The 18,684-nt window shown below is 31.5% G+C and overlaps 1 protein-coding gene and 1 non-coding gene across 9 annotated transcripts in view; both read left to right on the top strand.

Moving 5' to 3' along the window:
* LOC145283807 (neuropeptide F receptor-like) overlaps positions 1-18,684 on the top strand; it is a 489,066-nt gene that overhangs the window by 462,081 nt on the left and 8,301 nt on the right. The window contains exon 1 of one of the 8 annotated variants that reach the window (XM_080132892.1): positions 10,923-11,029. The exons of the other annotated variants lie outside the window; for them this stretch is intronic. The gene's annotated coding sequence lies outside the window, so the exon portion shown is untranslated. Of the gene's footprint in view, positions 1-10,922; positions 11,030-18,684 lie in introns of those variants that run through there. 8 annotated transcript variants of the gene reach the window in all.
* Positions 8,757-8,861, top strand: LOC145284348 (U6 spliceosomal RNA). Its single transcript, XR_013868817.1, has one exon. It is a non-coding gene; the product is annotated as a U6 spliceosomal RNA (small nuclear RNA).

The raw sequence follows: 18,684 nt of genomic DNA, 5'->3' as shown, positions 1-18,684 counted from the left end.
TTCAGAGTAATCTGTCTTAGCTGTGTCTATCACTCTCTTACAATTATTTCTAGCTTCTATAAACTTCTGTTTATTTGAGCTGGACTTATGTCGGTTGAATCTGCAAAACGCATGCTGCCTTTGACAAATGGCAGCTGCACAAACAGAAGTAAATCATTGAGGAGAGTGGGGCTTACTATAGAATTTCCGTGCGGGAACATGTGCTTCAATAGCAGTTTTGAACCATTCAGTTGTCTCATTTGTACACTGTTCCGCTGGAAGAGTAAAAATATTTTGCCATGGGGCATCTCTGATGAGCTCCCTGATGGCTTGCCAATCAGCCTTTTTGTAATACCTCGTTGTTTTGAGTAGTGAGTTTTCAGTTTTAGGGCGAGAATTTAGGCTGATTTCTACCATTATCACAGCGTGATCAGCATTCCCGAGTGGGCTGTGGCCATTTGTTTTACAGTCATTGGGAACCGTTGTCAGAAAGAGATCTAGAAGTGAGGCATGTTGATCGTGCTGGTCTGGGAAACCTGTCGGAAATGTAACCAACTGAGATAGGGAATGGGATATAGAGAAGCTATGTGTTGTGCTACCAGCTACGTCTGTGTGATTAGAGAATCCTAGCCAGTTACTGTGGTGGACATTGAAGTCACCAAATACATGTATTTTTGCGCTAGTATCGAGGGAGATATATATGTATATATGTATATGTGTGTGTGTGTGTGTGTTATGTACTGTGTACATTAACAAGTATATACAAAGAGAGGGAAATATAAATACATTTTGGAGAAGATTTGATATCTCGATAGATAGACCGATAGTTTGACATTTATACTTTTGACAGTTCTGTGAACGGGAGTGTTTCTATAACATTTATACTCTGACACATATACTTTCTAACACATATTTTAGATGATGATTTTATCAAGGTTCTTATAAATAAATGGACAATACCTTTTCTGTTGAATAACAACACGACGACGCAGATACAAAAAACACATGATGATACGTTTATTTCTTCTTCGACTGATCAGACATGATTTTATCTCAGGGATTCAAAGTTGTTACATGGGTATTTCTAAACCCCTCTCACTTCTACAGGGTGCCTTGACTAACGAAGAATCTGTCTGAATCTCTCTGCTTATCTTCACTGACTGATTCCGATTCTCACTTATCTAACTAAATTCATAACTCATGACGTCATTGCACGACCGAGCACGTGTATATGAGACCCATGCCATGAATCCTTCTCTAACCTAATTTTACGTAACTCACTTTACAATAACATTTTCCATTATTTTTGTTTCATAAAGGAATTTAACCTATTTTTTAATTCTGTAACCCAAATTTCTATTATGTTTTCTTTCTAAGAATGTAAATAGTTTCCATCCAAATTGTATTATTAAATATTTTAACAGAATCAACAATTTAACTGGACATTCCATTTATAACATTCTGTGTTTATTTTAACTTATGATTGGAATTCTCAATTCCAAGTATAGCTTTGCAAGTTCGAATCCTGACTATCCTATTTCATATTTACATTTAAGTGATTCCCTATTTTTATACTTACATGAAAAGGGGACAGCCCTTATCATGTAACATATATATATATATATATATATATATATATATATATATATTAAAAAGTTTGACTCATGTCCAGGTAATCGACATCTAAAATTTCAAGTGTTTAGACCCAAAATTGGCGGAAGAGTTTGGTAGAGTCTGCAAAGACCAACTCTTTCATATTTGACGTATTGCCACCCAAATTTTCGCCCAAACGATTAAAAAGCTTGTTGCATGTCTGAATACGCTGTATGTAAAATTTTAAATGTTTAGACCCAAAATTGGGCGAATAGTTTGCTAGAGATCGAATAGGTAAATTTTTAACTTTGACCCTAATTTTGACCCCTTAACATTTATTGTTTTGGCTCAATTCAAATTAAAAGTTTTATCCATATCCAAGGAACCTATATCTAAAATTTCAAGTGTTTAGACCCAAAATTGGCGGAGGAGTTTGGTAAAATTTTCAAAGGTCAAATCGTTGAACTTTGACCCTTTGACAGCTAAAATTCTGGCCGAAAACCGATTAAAAAGATTTTCCCAAATCTCAATACCTCTTATGTCAAATCTCGAGTCTGTAGATTAAAAAAGAGTAGTTTGGTAGGGAAATGTACACACACAGACGCACAAACATACTTTTATAGATATATAGATTAGGAATTTGCTGATTATAATTGTTAATCAATAACCTGAGATTTATTCAATGTCGGTATCTATTATCGATTCATCATATACCTTTATGCAATTATCATTGTTTCGAAACCTGACTCAAAAAAGTGATATTATTTACTCACTAGGAATAGTCACACAAGCAAGCATCAAAAAGTTATCTTTAAGAACAACCTGCGGTGTTCCCTAGAGTCTGAGTGACAAGTTCCCCAGGCTTTCAATACTCTTTACCTTTTTCAATAACCTTTGCAGATGTTATCGTAGCTGCCGTTTACCATCAATTTCTCGTTGGCAATGACTATTGGTCATCACTGCAATGTGGTTGGCAATAAGCCTCGTGAAAATCCTAGTTCTCTTCGCACTCACCCAGCGAAGGTCTGGCTTGTGTTTTCCTCTCCAACTCTTTGGCATGGTGCACATTTATTTGGGGTGGGAGTAAACTTACAATTATAGTTTCAGTTTTCTTGCTTCCATGTAACGCTTCCTCTGTAGTAGTTTCTATATGTACGGCTTGCGCATGTGACCCATATGTATTAATTTCCGCATTCAAGGTTTTTCCTTAATATTTCAGCTGTTTTTATTGTTATCCGTTGTATCTTCTCGGCCATCTTTTTGATTCCAATCTCTCCCATTCTTGTTTCGAAGATGTTGGTATTGTTCCTAATGCTCCTACTAATATTGGTGTTATTTTATTATTGTTATTATTATTGTTGTTGGTGTTGTTTTTTGTTTTTTTTTGTTTTTTGTTTTTTTCGCAAGAATTCTCACATAGGTTATCATCAGCGATAAATCTCCAACATAAACCGGCGGTTTTCCCTATATTCGTACTAACATACAAGTCTCTCCAGATTTCCAATGCTTTCCACATCTTTTGATAACAATTTTGCGTTATCGCAACAGTCGTTGATCTTTACGTTTGCAGCAACATTCTTTAGGATTTGGGTGGCAATACTCCTTCGTACTCTTCCAGTAAAAGTCTCCTTCTTCGGTCTTTCCAACTTCTATGATCCTTCACCATTTTTGTGCGGTATCAGTCAAGTCTGATGTCTGATGTCGGGGGGGGGGGTATACATTTTCTAAGAATTTCAATTTCTTTGGATACATGTGATTTACCTTCCATGTTTTTATTTTAATATTTGTAATTTCATTAGAAAAATATTGACGGCATGCGTCGACATTTTCCATTCATTTGGTTTTATTTGCTTCCATCTTCTCACCCACGGTCTTTTCATAACAACTTTTAGGGAAACTAATTAATTGCAAATGAATCTATATCAATCTACGCAACTATTGCAATGTCTATGTGGTTGGCTAATGTTTGTAGTTTACGTGAATTGGTTTCAGCACTCGATGGACTTTTTTGATATTTTTTATCATCATTGTTGCCTGCTTTCAGTCTTTTCTTTAATTGCAGTTTCTCGTAGTTTCTTATTTGTCCGAGATTGCTCCTATAATTATTGCTCCTATAATTATTGCTCCTATAATTATTGCTCCTATAATTATCAGTATTAGATTAACTTTCTTCACGTTTCATATTTCTCTCAGTTTTCTTATAATTATTAGTATTTTATTGCATTTTTGATACATCTATTTTGAAGATATGTCCCCTTAATTTCATGCAGTTACGTGATATCATCATCATCATCATCATCATCAGCAGCAGCAGCAGCAGCAGCATCATCATCATCATCATCATTATTGTTGTTATCTTTTTACACATGTCTATGTATATATCTTTTATTATTATTGTTATTATTATTATTGTTGTTGTTGTTGTTGTTGTTGTTGTCTCTTTTACACATGTCTATATCTTTTTTATTTTACTTTAGTTCAATGTAAGTTCTCAAGCATAAAGGGGCCTCTTTCTCTTTCTAGAGAGAGATATATGTGTGGTATCCGAGTATTCCCTTAAAGTTCTCTTTTACCTCTGAAACGTTCAATTAGTAAAAAAGTGAAAGATTAATATTATTCCTCCATAACTGATCAGTTCACTATGCTGTATCTTTCTTTTGGTCTTTTTGTCTCACCGGATTTCCTCTAGTCCTGTTGAGAACTCAATTAGTTCTGTAACTAGAGTAAAAATCACTTAAAAAAGATACACCATTTTTTGTATCGTGTGTTACTTTGAATATTTTATGAGGGCTCACTTGTAGAGAAAAGGGCACTCAGTTTTTTACTTGCTGAAGTACTGTGAAGTCACTACATATAAAGACCCAAAAGCCACCCGAGTATAAGTGTTAATGTGCGTCAGGTGACCGGTGAGACAACACCGTGATAGTTGATAATGATGGAAATTGGGCAGAATTTGATTATTTAAGATGACATCTCAACAAACACTCGTTTACATTAAACTTGCAACTTTATAGTCAGCCAGAAACCAGTCCAGTGGTATGGTGTTCCACAGATGAGCAGTTCTAGGCGAGAACATTTTCTCGTGGAATTTTCATTTACTTTCTGGCATAGATAGAGAGAAAGAGAAATTGTTTACAATGGTTGGAGCTAGACGAGTGTTTATTGTGAATGTTTTATAAGAGGAGGATCATAGATAGACTCACAATGTATCTGGTGTGAAAAAGAGATATTAGATATCGCCACTAGATCTCGAAGCCGGTTTTATGTAAGTCTTCCGTTTCAAGTCACGAGTGCAGGTCAGTCTAAAAAGCTTGTTAAAGCGGAGTGCTTCCTCAAAAAGAGTCATTTATTTTAATTGGATCAAGTGGGAATCAGAGCGTTTGGGATGAAAAGATAGAATTTTGGTTTGATATGCATTAAATGTAAGCTTCCATCTTTTCTAAGGTCGGAAGGGGCGAATGCGAAAGATCATGATTATTGTTGGCCTCTGAGTTGTTGACATAGATGATAGCGTCGTATGCATATATGTCGACGTATGACCGATGATCATTGATGAAGATCAGAAAGAAATCAACAACGGATCATAACGTAGGCAAGCAGTGATACTATGAGTTTGGGACTTAGCATCGACAACTACTTTCATAAACCTTTCAGACAGAAAGGTCTATAAAGTGGTTGAGAGGACAGATATTTGATAGATGGAAACCTTGTGAAGCAGAGCTTTATGGCAAACCTTACCAAATGCCTTAGATATGTCAACAGCTATTGCTCTAAAAATAAAGCCCCTGTCAGTACTTCACTGATTCTGTGTGGTATCACAGTTGATTTCGTAGGACAGAAATCATATTGTTTGTCACTGAGTAGGGTTTTTTGCTTAGGTTATTATGGTTTCGAAAATTGCCAAGCTGTTTGAGAAACATTTCTCTTTTAAACAGCTTTGTAAGAATGAGATAGTTCCGGTTACAGGTTACGGCATGTTTTCTATAATCCTTTTGCAATGGTTGCTGGTAGTCCTATTCAACGACAGTGGGACAATCTGCTGTGTATTGCGGCTGGCTCTTTGAGTTCTATTGGACTTTCTTGCTGGGTATGTAGCTTTCTATACCAACTGTTAACCAACCAGTCGGATACATTTTTGCTAATATGAAACGTAATGTTATTTCAGATATAAACGATGCAAAGTTGTCCAAGTTAGTCGTATATTATCAATAATGATGGACGGATTCATCAAAGGGCTTGTTGAACTTTGTTTTTATCTTAATTGAGACAATTGAATAATCAGAAGTACAATTCATTATAGAAAAAGACCAGAAGACTTGAAAATTGTCCGTCAGTTTCGAGTACGCGATTGACTTCGTTGATTATCTGTGTTATATTATAAGCAAGAGAGAAATTATGACAAACGCCCTTTCTTCATTTGCGTTTTGGTGGACTAGCCATTAACATTGTGAACATTAAAATCTCTACAGACGTGAATGTATAACCGTGAATGATCAATTTTCTTAGATATATTCTCAAAGAAACTCGGTTGTTGTGATGACGGTGGAGTGTAAATATGTATGCAGTGTTGTAAGTGTTACTCAGAAGCACCTATAAGGCAATTTAAATTTGGAAATATACTTCTTATATGGGAAACCATCCCTAATGTGAGTACATATTCCATGTTTATGACGAACTTGAGGGCTACGTTTGAATCTCAAGTTCAAATAAACTTTAATGATGAAATCATCTAAGGAAACGGTTGGGCCAATGCCAGTTTCACACAGGTACAACGGCTCATTTGGAAGGTTGGAAGGTAGAGCCTTAATGTTTAAAAAGGAAACATGGTGGTGGCGGTCGACGTTGGGTTCACAGTTTATGTTTATGTAATTTTTGTTTTGCTTTCATATTTAGGTTGCGAAATTTGTGGAAAAGTTCAGCAGAGTCTTTTAGAGTAGAATGTAAATTAATAAGAAGCAATGTTATTTTATATTAAGGAAGAAAGAAAAGCCGTAGTAGTTTCCATGAATCAAGAGGCTCAACCAATAACTAAACAAATGGCAATACAGCAGTCCGAGTATTTTGCATTTGTTGATAGGACAGCCTTCTTGGGATTTACTCCAAGGTTCCAGTCCCTAACTATTAAAAATCTTTCCCCCCAGCACTCTTATTACTCACATGGAAACAAGAATAGAAATAGAAAGAGAATTACTCGAGCGTTTTTTATTATTAAAAACATTGCTGATTGTAAATGAAGACTGAGGGACAAAGTAGAGGAGCGAGAGTTACTGGTTGCCTAAAATACAACCCAATGTCTTTTCTACTCTCTTCTTTAGAATAAAAATTATGACAGAAGCCACTAAATTTTGTACTTAGTATAAATTTTCTTAGCTTCTTTTAGGAGAAATTTGAAGTAATGCACCCTCCACCAGCGAATTTGAAGCCTAAAAGAAATATTACATCTTCATATCTTAGAAATTCCGTCAATTTAAAAATATCTTTTGAATTAGAGCGGTTTTTACATCTGCCGCCGCCAACAACAACAACAACAACAACAACAAGTACGAATGAAGAAGTAAAAAAAAATGTGTGTGTTACTTGTACCACTTACAAATAATAAATATTCTAATCTCTTTATTAATTTTTCACACTTGGAAAACGACTTAATTCATTAAAAAACGAAAATGTATTTTCTTCTTTCATCTTGGTTACAATCATCTACACTTTTGAAGCTTTTTTAAGCGTCAAATGCTATTTTTGTTTAAGATTTTTAAAATCCATAAAAAAAATTTTTATTATTCATAAAATTCTTCTCAGCGAAACTTAAGATATTTTTATTGCATTGATTGTATTGATTTTATTATTGTATTGATTTTTTATTGTATTGATTTTATTATTGTATTGATTTTTTATTGTATTGATTTTATTATTGTATTGATTTTTTTATTGTATTGATTTTTTATTGCATTGATTTTTTATTGTATTGATTTTTTTATTGTATTGATTTTATTATTGTATTGATTTTATTATTGTATTGATTTTTTATTGTATTGATTTTATTATTGTATTAATTTTTTATTGTATTGATTTTATTATTGTATTGATTATTTATTGTATTGATTTTTTATTGTATTGATTTTATTATTGTATTGATTTTTTATTGTATTGATTTTTTATTGTATTGATTTTTTTATTGTATTGATTTTTTTATTGCATTGATTTTTTATTGTATTGATTTTGTTATTGTATTGATTTTTTATTGTATTGATTTTTTATTGTATTGATTTTTTATTGTATTGATTTTATTATTGTATTGATTTTTTATTGTATTGATTTTTTATTGTATTGATTTTATTATTGTATTGATTTTTTATTGCATTGATTTTTTATTGTATTGATTTTTTTATTGTATTGATTTTTTATTGTATTGATTTTATTATTGTATTGATTTTTTATTGTATTGATTTTATTATTGTATTGATTTTTTATTGTATTGATTTTTTATTGTATTGATTTTTTACTGTATTGATTTTTTTATTGCATTGATTTTTTATTGTATTGATTTTATTATTGTATTGATTTTTTATTGTATTGATTTTTTTATTGTATTGATTTTATTATTGTATTGATTTTTTATTGTATTGATTTTTTATTGTATTGATTTTTTATTGTATTGATTTTATTATTCTCTTCATACCGTTTATTAAATCCATATTGTAGTTTGTTATGCATTGATTTGCATATCAATGAGGATTCGCTCCCAAAAATACGTTATAAACCTGAAGTCGAGAAACAGCAGAATCGAGTTCTTGGAACCGAACTAAGTCGAAACGTAAAAAGTAGTAAGAACGCTGAGAACGTTTATTTTTTTAATTACAAGCTATTTCGGCGCAAATCGTTTAATCTTTCCATTTCTCGACGCTTTCAATTTTCAATTTTCAAAAATCCTATATTCGTCTCGGTCGCGTCGATTTTATATATCATGCTGAAATATATCATGCTGAAATATATCATGCTGAAATATATCATGCTGAAATAGCTTGTAATTTAAAAAAATAAAAGTTCTCCGCTATACTTTCTACAGTCCGACCTACTCAGTTTGGTTCCAAGAACTCAATCACCTACCCCCTTTAGTTCAGATTTTTATAACGTCCTTTTGGGGCGAAGCCTCATTTATATTCAAATCTGTTCCAATTCTAGTATATGTACTTGCTTCGGTAGTACAGATATTAAATTGGAATGATGCAGAAAAGATTAGCATGTCTCCTTCGCAAAATGGCACACAAATTCGTGAAGCGTTGCTCGAGAGACTAGTAGTGTCTACTGGTGCTCGAGCGGCTATTCGTGTCTAACGGTGTTTGCAGTTGATGTGAATGCCGATTTGGGCACGGAGTTATGAGATGATCTTTAAAGATCATGGAGAGGTAATTTGATATGCATTCATTTGCATATCATTGGGGCTTCGCCACCAAAAAAAGACGTTATGAAAAACCTGAATTTGAGAGGGTATGGATATCGAGTTCTTGAAATTGAATTGAGTACGTCGAACCGTAGAAAGTAGTACGAACGCTGAGAACTTTTCTTTATTAATTACAACTTATTGTTTATCGTTTGTCATTTTGTTTTTTGCCCGTTAAAACCTGTAAATTTGCTTATGAATTTAAATAGTTGATGTATTAGAATCAAGTCGGTCATATTATTCGTTTTAGTTGTGTGTGAAGGAACATATTCTCTAGTATCATATGGCAAAATGTGTGATCATTACTTTTTACGGAACAGCAATTATTCAATATCGTTTCTGTGTTGACTTCTTTGGCGGCAAAGTGTAACTTATCGTTTGTTATTCACCAGAAGACAAAATCACTCGACCGTACTGTTATTCATATAAGTCAAGACCTCTGGCTTTTTCAATAAAGTTCTAACCTTTAAGTTTCCCTTTCATCCTATGACCCATAAAGAACAGATAAATAATAGTCGGTTCAATGAAAGTGTTGTGTATTTCTGTTAGATATCAACGATTGCTGTAATAAACAATTCTTACCAAATTATACAAATATGAAAGATTGAAGAAAAATAATCTCATTCAATAGCAGAATATGCATTGCGTCTTATACCCAGTAAATCTCCACAAGTCGAGATGTATGCCTGATTCACGTTGAGTGTTTTTCTTTGTTTACTACTTTAAAGTAGTAACTTGAAATTTAGTAAGAATAATACTTACTATTGGATATGTTTGTAATAGGATAACGTTCACAAGTGGATTCCTCGAAAGAGGAGAAATCATATTCTTTTATATAGCAACACTATTGATTTTGGTATAACCGTTCAACTGCTGATATCTTAACGATCATCTCTTAACACCAACACACACACACACACACACACACATACATATATATATATATATATATATATATATATATATATATATATATATATGCACTGATTAAGGCTAGGATGTCGATCTTAATATATCCAACGCATTTGACAAGGTTTAACGTGAAACTGTATTCTCATGAACCTCTATTACTTAAGGAATAAAAATATTCTGAGAGATTAAAATTAGATTCATATAAAATGGCGTCGAATAAATTGTCTTTTTTCTGCCTAAAATTCTCAGGGATATATTTTCCATTAATTATTTAAAATGTGATTGTATTTATTCTATTTAATAGTGGAACTAATATACTAAATACCTATAAATGTAACCTAATTGAAACCTTCGAAGTTACAAAAGACGAAACCATGAGCGGGTTCGTGCTTGCATATTGCTTTTAGATATCAACAAAGGTGATTAATAAATACTACAGCGTTTTATAGATTTAATGGTAAAAATTGACTATAAAATTAACAAGAAAACTTTTTTATACCATAACAAATTGACACGACGTCACATAACAAGTAAAAAGCAACGTTTATTACAAAATATATTTCCCTCAACCAATGAATATAATTTCCATCCTAAACTGCTTATCCTTCCATTAAATTATGCGTGCAAAAATCAGAGAAAATATGGAACTATCACATGACCTTCTTATCAGGATCACAAACGCGGTCAGCATTATATTAAAACACGTGTTTTATCATTTATCTTTTAACACCAATCTTTCTTTTTTTTTTCTCTCTCTCTCTCTCTCTCTCTCTCTATATATATATATATATATATATATATATATATATATATACATACATACATATACATATATGTATTTATATATACACACATACACGCACACATATATAGAAGGTGGTTGTTAAAAGATAAATGATAAAACGTATATATATATATATATATATATATATATATATATATATATATATATATATATATATATACTCGGACATTTAACATTAGTCTTTTCGTTTTAATGTATTGCTCTTTTTCAAACAAATTGTTGTGGAGTTGGAATATATTCCTGGAGTAAAACGTTTATATTTCCTGATTCACTGGATTTCTTTCCTTATTTTATTGAGCAAGGTAAGCTGTATAATTTATTGCTCATCTGAAATTTTTCTATGAAAACATAATTCATTTGAAATCGTTAACATAATAACATTTTTACATTTGATTGCATTTACTATGTTTGTTTGTTTTTTTAAATAGGCATCACCACTTATCAAGGCAAAGAGGCCACTCAAGAATAAGGGTTAAAGCGTGTACAGTAGAAATTGGGCAATATAGTAACCATTAGTAATGGAGAGTCGGTAAATTTGTTAACTTATATTGAACGGCTCATCAAAAACGTGTTTACGTTAGACTTGAAGACAACCATATTGTAGTCAGCTGGAAAGCAGGAAAACGGAAGACAATTCCATAGGCGTGCAGTTCTAAGAAAGATGCTTTGTTCATGGAATCTACGTTTAGCTTTAGGCACAGATAAAGAGTGGGTGGAATTATTGATAGTGTTTTCTGCTAGACGGGTGTTTCTTGTGAAAGTTTGGCGAGGAGGGAGATCAGCCGAGCACCTGCCATGAAAATAACGATAAAGCAGAGACAAACTCGCAACATCTCTTCTGTGAGAAAGAGGTTGCAGAGAAGAGAAAAGGACATCCCCCACAAGGCTACGAAGTCTATTTTGAACTCTATCAAGGCAGGATAAGTCCTTTCTAGCAGCTGCTGACCAGATGTGGCAACAGTACTCCATCCTTGGACATACCTGGCTCATATAGATAGAGAATTGCATCAGCAGTGAGATATCTACTGGATCGATAGAAGGATCCCACCATTTTTCCAGCGGCCTTGGCGACGGGTTTAATATATGTATTCCATTTAAAATCAGGAGTAAAGGTCAAGCCCAGAACTTGTCAAAAAAAGGAGCAGCCCCAAGACGAGAGCCATTCATTTCAATTGATGCCAGATGGGGATCAGAGCGTTAATGATGTAAAGATAAAAGCTTGGTTTTAGATGCATTAAAAGTAACAAGCCACCTCTTTCCCCATTGTACCACTTGCTCAATATCAGAGGAGAGAGAATCAGAGAGAACTTGGTCGTTTACGGTCTTAGATGTGCTACCATAGATAGTGGTGTCATCACTATGTGATTTGGGAGATCATTAATATAGATCAGGAAGAGTGTTGGGCCCAGGATTGACCCCTGAGGGACGTCAGTATTAATACTAAGAGCTTCTGATTTCTGCCCATCAACCACTATTCTTATGAACCTATCAGAGAGAAATGATTTAATAATTGAGAAGACTTTATAATTGAGAATAATTGCTACAAAGATGTTGTGTGTGCTAATTTTTATTATAATACTAGCAGCACCCATGTACCGGCAAGTGCGGTGGAAGTGTGTTACAAGCCAAAACAGATTTAGTAACGTCCAGTTTTTAGTGGGTGCCACTGCCGGCCCTAGAAAATAGCGGGAATCGCCTGTTATTACCTAAATGAAATCATCTGGCTTTCGCTGTTTGCCATTCTTTGGAAGCGCCAGGTAGCAGAATCTACTAGCTGTGATTGCTATTTGTTTAGTGCGATTTCTTTGATTTATTGGTGGGCACTGGCTGCCTTTGCAACTGAAACTCATTGGCGGACATGATCAGCATCAACCTCTATTGAAAGGAAGTGATGATCACTAGCAGTTAGTGCTGTATTGGGAATTTACTGGTTAACGTTGACTGTTATTACAACTGTCACTGTCGGTTCCTAGTATACAGTGTCGGTCACTGGTGACCATTAGCAGTATCTGGCTCCAGTGGATGATAACTGATGCTGTATTGAGGCGTTTACTGGTGGATCTCGGCTGTCTTTACAGCTGTCATAGGCAGTTCCCAGCACACACTGTCGGCCACAAGCAGTCATAAACGTTTTCTGCTTCCATTGGACTACTGTTAAATACATTTGTGACAGATAATTGCATTTGTATTAGGTTCCTTTGTAAATCTCCATCATGATCAGTGCCAGGCTTCAGTGAAATGCTCTAAAATGGCTGTGGTTATTGTCACTACATGGCGAACACAGTTGGGAAAGTCATTTGTCTTCAGCTATCGGTCACTGTCATATAGTGGAGAGCACTTTCATCCGTAGTAGTTATTGCTCTTTTAAGGTAGTTATTGTCACTTCATGGCATAAACGGTGATTGGTGCTATAATGTTCCAATTAAATGTAACTGTATACGTTGTAATAAATATTATTAACTAGCAAGGGCGCCCGACATTGTCCGGTCAGAAAATACGTTCAAATATGATATTTTGATTAATGCAGATTTCTTATGTATTATTATATTATATTGGACCCAATATATAGTAATGATATAAAAGATTTTTAAAAAATTGCTCGTACGCCACCACCGAGAATCGAAACCAGAACGTTTAGCTAACAATATATTTTTCCTCTGCCGTTAATAACTAAGCTATGAAGATATGTTTGGCTGTAATGCTAAAAATTAAAATATGAACTAATAGCTACTACATTATGCATGCATATTCGTAATGCTGGCGTTGATCTTCACCTGAAAAATTTCATTTTAACACTTTTGTACCGATTTTCCCGGGCTAACACCAAAATATAAAGTTTTGCATGGGCTCAAATATCTTATATATGAAGTTTCATGTATGTATACCAAAAACTGTAGGAGGAGTTTGGTAGGCAAACGTTTTTAACAAAAAATATATGCATATATAAATATATATGGAAACAGTTTTATGTTTACTATAGTTTTTGTACCCAAATATTACACAAGTATAAATCATGTAGAATATAATTATACATAATAGTAAACTAAAGACGATCATCCCATGATAAAACCGGAAAAAAAACTAATAGAGAATTTATTAAAATGAATGTTTAAAAGAACATACAAATTATCTAGATCTTTTGCTAGTGAATGCAATTCCACGGCCTATATATAACAAAGTTGTATTTTCTTAAATAGAAAAAAGAGCTTTTAATATGAATATCAATAGACAAAACACAACAGATTTATAGGAGTATAGAAGAAGAGAGTTATAAAAATACTACTCTCAATAATAGTAATCGAGATGATAAATATAATAATATTAATGATACTTTCTTACAACTTCCCCTGAGCTATGTTTATATTCCGTTCTATCTCCTCTGGGATCCTCCGACCACTCCGTTGTATCAGTTAAGATAAAAATGAAATGTAATAAGTCTTCAGACGTACCTCTATGGCTGACTGGGATAGCTTCCGTACATTCATATCTGATCTACCTCTGCATTCCATGTTTAAAAAAGATGTGTCCTCTATAGTATCAGGCCTGGCCGAATGGTTAATTGTAGGCATAGACCAGTTCATACCATCCAAAAAATTCCAACAAAAACCTAACAGCCAGCCATGGTTTTGCGCAGAATGTGCTGCTGCTATCGCGCACAGAAATCTATTGAATCTGAAGGATTAAATATATTGTATCGTGCGGAAGGTGAGGATTGTAGACAAACAAGCAAAAAAACTGTTAACGTATCAGATCTTAAGGTTGAAAACCAGAATTTGAATGTGTTTAATTTTTCATGTTTTGTGTTTTGAAGTGTAAAATTCGTTGCATATGTTATCAATATTTATTATCTTTCGGATTAACAAAAAAAATTATATATTTTCATTATTTTTTACGAAAAACACTATTTTTAAATCCTTGAAAAATAAATTAATACTTTTGTTTCAGTGATCCCAATATTGTTTATATGCTATTATATAGGAAATGCTAGAATCAACGCAAAAAAGAAATATCGATAAATAACTGCGTATTTTGCTAAAGAATACGATAATTTCTTACGGCAATTTCTTACGTGATATTTCTTAATCAATCACCATCGAAAGACCATACGGCTTAAAAACAGTTTTTCTGTAAATACAAACAGTTGTTACCTCCCCCTTTTCCTAAATTACGTGCAAGTCTGTCGCCACGCGATGCCACAATTTTAAAGGCTAACAAATTCTAATGAAGTCTTTTTACAAATCAAGCGATAAAAAATTAAGGATAAGACAATTTTATATGGTTTATGGAGCAAGTATATGGTTCAAAGGTTACAAATTAGAAAATGTTTGTAATCATGAAATTAAACATATATTCAAGTTTAACAATTATTTGGAGAATGATGTTTCACGCGAAATCTTATGACATTTTCTCAATAAAGACTGAGATTTTAAAATGAAAAAAAGCGAGTCTTATCTGTATGCATTAACAAACCCAACTCCACCCATTATCTAAAATATTTCGCGGAAGATTGTTCTTATAAAATAACAAGTTCAGATATGATTTGTTGATGAATAAAAACCAGAAAAAGAAAATGCATTTCTTGTAAACTAAAACTGTCGATTGATTATTTTGTCATTGCTTTCTACATGCAAAATATTGCGTACAAATTATATGCAAATTATTTTGAATTAATTAATTCTTGATAAAATTTCAAAAGCATAAAAAATGGTAACTTTAAAATACTGTTTAGAAAGATGTATGCACAATGAATTTTGTTATAAAATAGTTTTCATCTTTTATTATAATAAAAATCATCTACATTGAAAAATAATGTTTTGTACGTAGCTTACCCAATGAAAAAGAATTCTTTTTATTAAACGTTACTCCCTCGAATATCAGGAATGTGTTTACTGTTTTTTTCATTTTAACTGGCGTAACTTCTGATTTTTATCAACGATTCATGGCCTGACTATAATCCGTGCTATCATGATTGACAAGAAATAGAGGCTTCAGAACTGATTGATCCAACACCGAACATGTGTGTCATTACGATAACAACTGGTATTTATGCCAAAATCATTCTCCAATGACTGTCCTTATGAACACGAAAATATACGCATCGGTTTCGTAGAAATAACTCACATAATCTGCAATGTTTTAAACGTTTTTAATCAAACCAGATTCCATGTAAGTATTAACGGAATAAAACATAAAAATTAGATATCAATGCTGTTACTAACGAATGGATCAATCCGTCAGCAGTTGATTGTTATGCATGCTAAAGAAGTTGATTGTTATGCATGCTAAAGAAGTTGATTGTTATGCATGCTAAAGAAGTTGATTGTTATGCAGGCTAAAGAAGTTGATTGTTATGCATGCTAAAGAAGTTGATTGTTATGCATGCTAAAGAAGTTGATTGTTATGCATGCTAAAGAAGTTGATTGTTATGCATGCTAAAGAAGTTGATTGTAATGCATGCTAAAGAAGTTGATTGTTATGCATGCTGAAGAAGTTGATTGTTATGCATGCTGAAGAAGTTGATTGTTATGCATGATGAAGAAGTTGATTGTTATGCATGCTGAAGAAGTTCATTGTTATGCATGCTGAAGAAGTTGATTGTTATGCATGCTAAAGAAGTTGCCTAAAGCTTCATAATCAATATTTGATCATTATTAAGTAAAAAAAACAAGTTGACTAAAGCTTCATAATCAATATTTGATCATTATTAAGTAAAAAAAACAAGTTGACTAAAGCTCATAATCAATATTTGATCATTATTAAGTAAAAAAAACAAGTTGACTAAAGCATCATAATCAATATTTTATCATTATTAAGTAAAAAAAAAACAAGTTGACTAAAGCTTCATAATCAATATTTTATCATTATTAAGTAAAAAAAAAAACAAGTTGACTAGAGCTTCATAATCAATATTTGATCATTATTAGTGTAAAAAAACACAAATTGACTCAAGTATCATAATCAATATTGATCATTATTAAGTAAAAAAAGTTGACTAAGTAAAACAAGTTGACTAAAGCATCATAATCAATGTTTGATCATTATTAAGTACAAAAAAAAGTTTACCAAAGCTTCATAATCAATATTTGATCATTATTAAGAAAAAAAAAACAAGTTGACTAAAGTTTCATAATCAATGTTTGATCATTATTAAGTACAAAAAAAGTTTACCAAAGCTTCATAATCAATATTTGATCATTATTAAGAAAAAAAAACAAGTTGACTAAAGTTTCATAATCAATATTTGATCATTACTAAGTAAAAAAAATAAGTATGACTGAAGCATCATAATAAATATTTGATCATTATTAAGAAAAAAAAACAAGGTTTACTAAAGCTTCATAATCAATATTTGATCATTATTAGTGTAAAAAAAACGAGTTGACTAAACATCATAATCAATATTTGATCATTACTAAGTAAAAAAATTAAGTATGACTGAAGCATCATAATCAATATTTGATCATTGTTAAGAAAAAAAACAAGGTTTACTAAAGCTTCATAATCAATATTTGATCATTATTAAGTAAAAAAAAACAAGTTGACTAAAGCATCATAATCAATGTTTGATCATTATTAAGTACAAAAAAAAGTTTACCAAAGCTTCATAATCAATATTTGATCATTACTAAGTAAAAAAATAAGTATGACTGAAGCATCATAATAAATATTTGATCATTATTAAGAAAAAAAAACAAGTTTACTAAAGCTTCATAATCAATATTTGATCATTATTAGTGTAAAAAAAACGAGTTGACTAAACATCATAATCAATATTTGATCATTACTAAGTAAACAAAATAAGTATGACTGAAGCATCATAATAAATATTTGATCATTATTAAGAAAAAAAAATAACTATGACTAAAGCATCATAATCAATATTGATCATTATTAAGTAAGTAAAACAAGTTGACTAAAGCATCATAATCAATATTGATCATTATTAAGTAAAAAAAAACATGTTGACTAAAGCATCATAATAAATATTGATCATTATTAATTAAGTAAAACAAGTTGACTAAAGCATCATAATCAATACTTGATCATTATTAAGTAAAAAAAAACATGTTGACTAAAGCATCATAATAAATATTGATCATTATTAATTAAGTAAAACAAGTTGACTAAAGCATCATAATCAATACTTGATCATTATTAAGTAAAAAAAAATAACTATGACTAAAGCATCATAATCAATATTTGATCATTATTAAGAAAAAAAAATAACTATGACTAAAGCATCATAATCAATATTGATCATTATTAAGTAAGTAAAACAAGTTGACTAAAGCATCATAATCAATACTTGATCATTATTAAGTAAAAAAAAACATGTTGACTAAAGCATCATAATAAATATTGATCATTATTAATTAAGTAAAACAAGTTGACTAAAGCATCATAATCAATACTTGATCATTATTAAGTAAAAAAAAATAACTATGACTAAAACATCATAATCAATATTTGATCATTATTAAGTAAAAAAAACAAGTTGACTAAAGCTTCATAATCAATATTTGATCATTATTAATTAAGTAAAACAAGTTGACTAAAGCATCATAATCAATACTTGATCATTATTAAGTAAAAAAAAATAACTATGACTAAAACATCATAATCAATATTTGATCATAATTAAGTAAAAAAAAACAAGTTGACTAAAGCTTCATAATCAATATTTGATCATTATTAAGAAGAAAAACAAGTTGACTAAAGCTTCATAATCAATATTTGATCATTATTAAGAAGAAAAACAAGTTGACTAAAGCTTCATAATCAATATTTGATCATTATTAAGAAAAAAAATAAGTTTACTAAAGCATCATAATCAATATTTGATCATTTTTAAGTAAAAAAAATAACTATGACTAAAGCATCATAATCAATATTTGATCATTATTAAGTAAAAAAACAAGTTGACTAAAGCATCATAATCAATATTTGATCATTATGA

Source organism: Euprymna scolopes, chromosome 8, assembly GCF_053919585.1.
Source record: "Euprymna scolopes isolate OS-2025 chromosome 8, ASM5391958v1, whole genome shotgun sequence".
NCBI lineage: Eukaryota > Metazoa > Mollusca > Cephalopoda > Sepiida > Sepiolidae > Euprymna > Euprymna scolopes.
The sequence above is the reverse complement of the archived record's forward strand: the minus strand, read 5'-3'. Positions and strand labels throughout refer to the sequence as shown.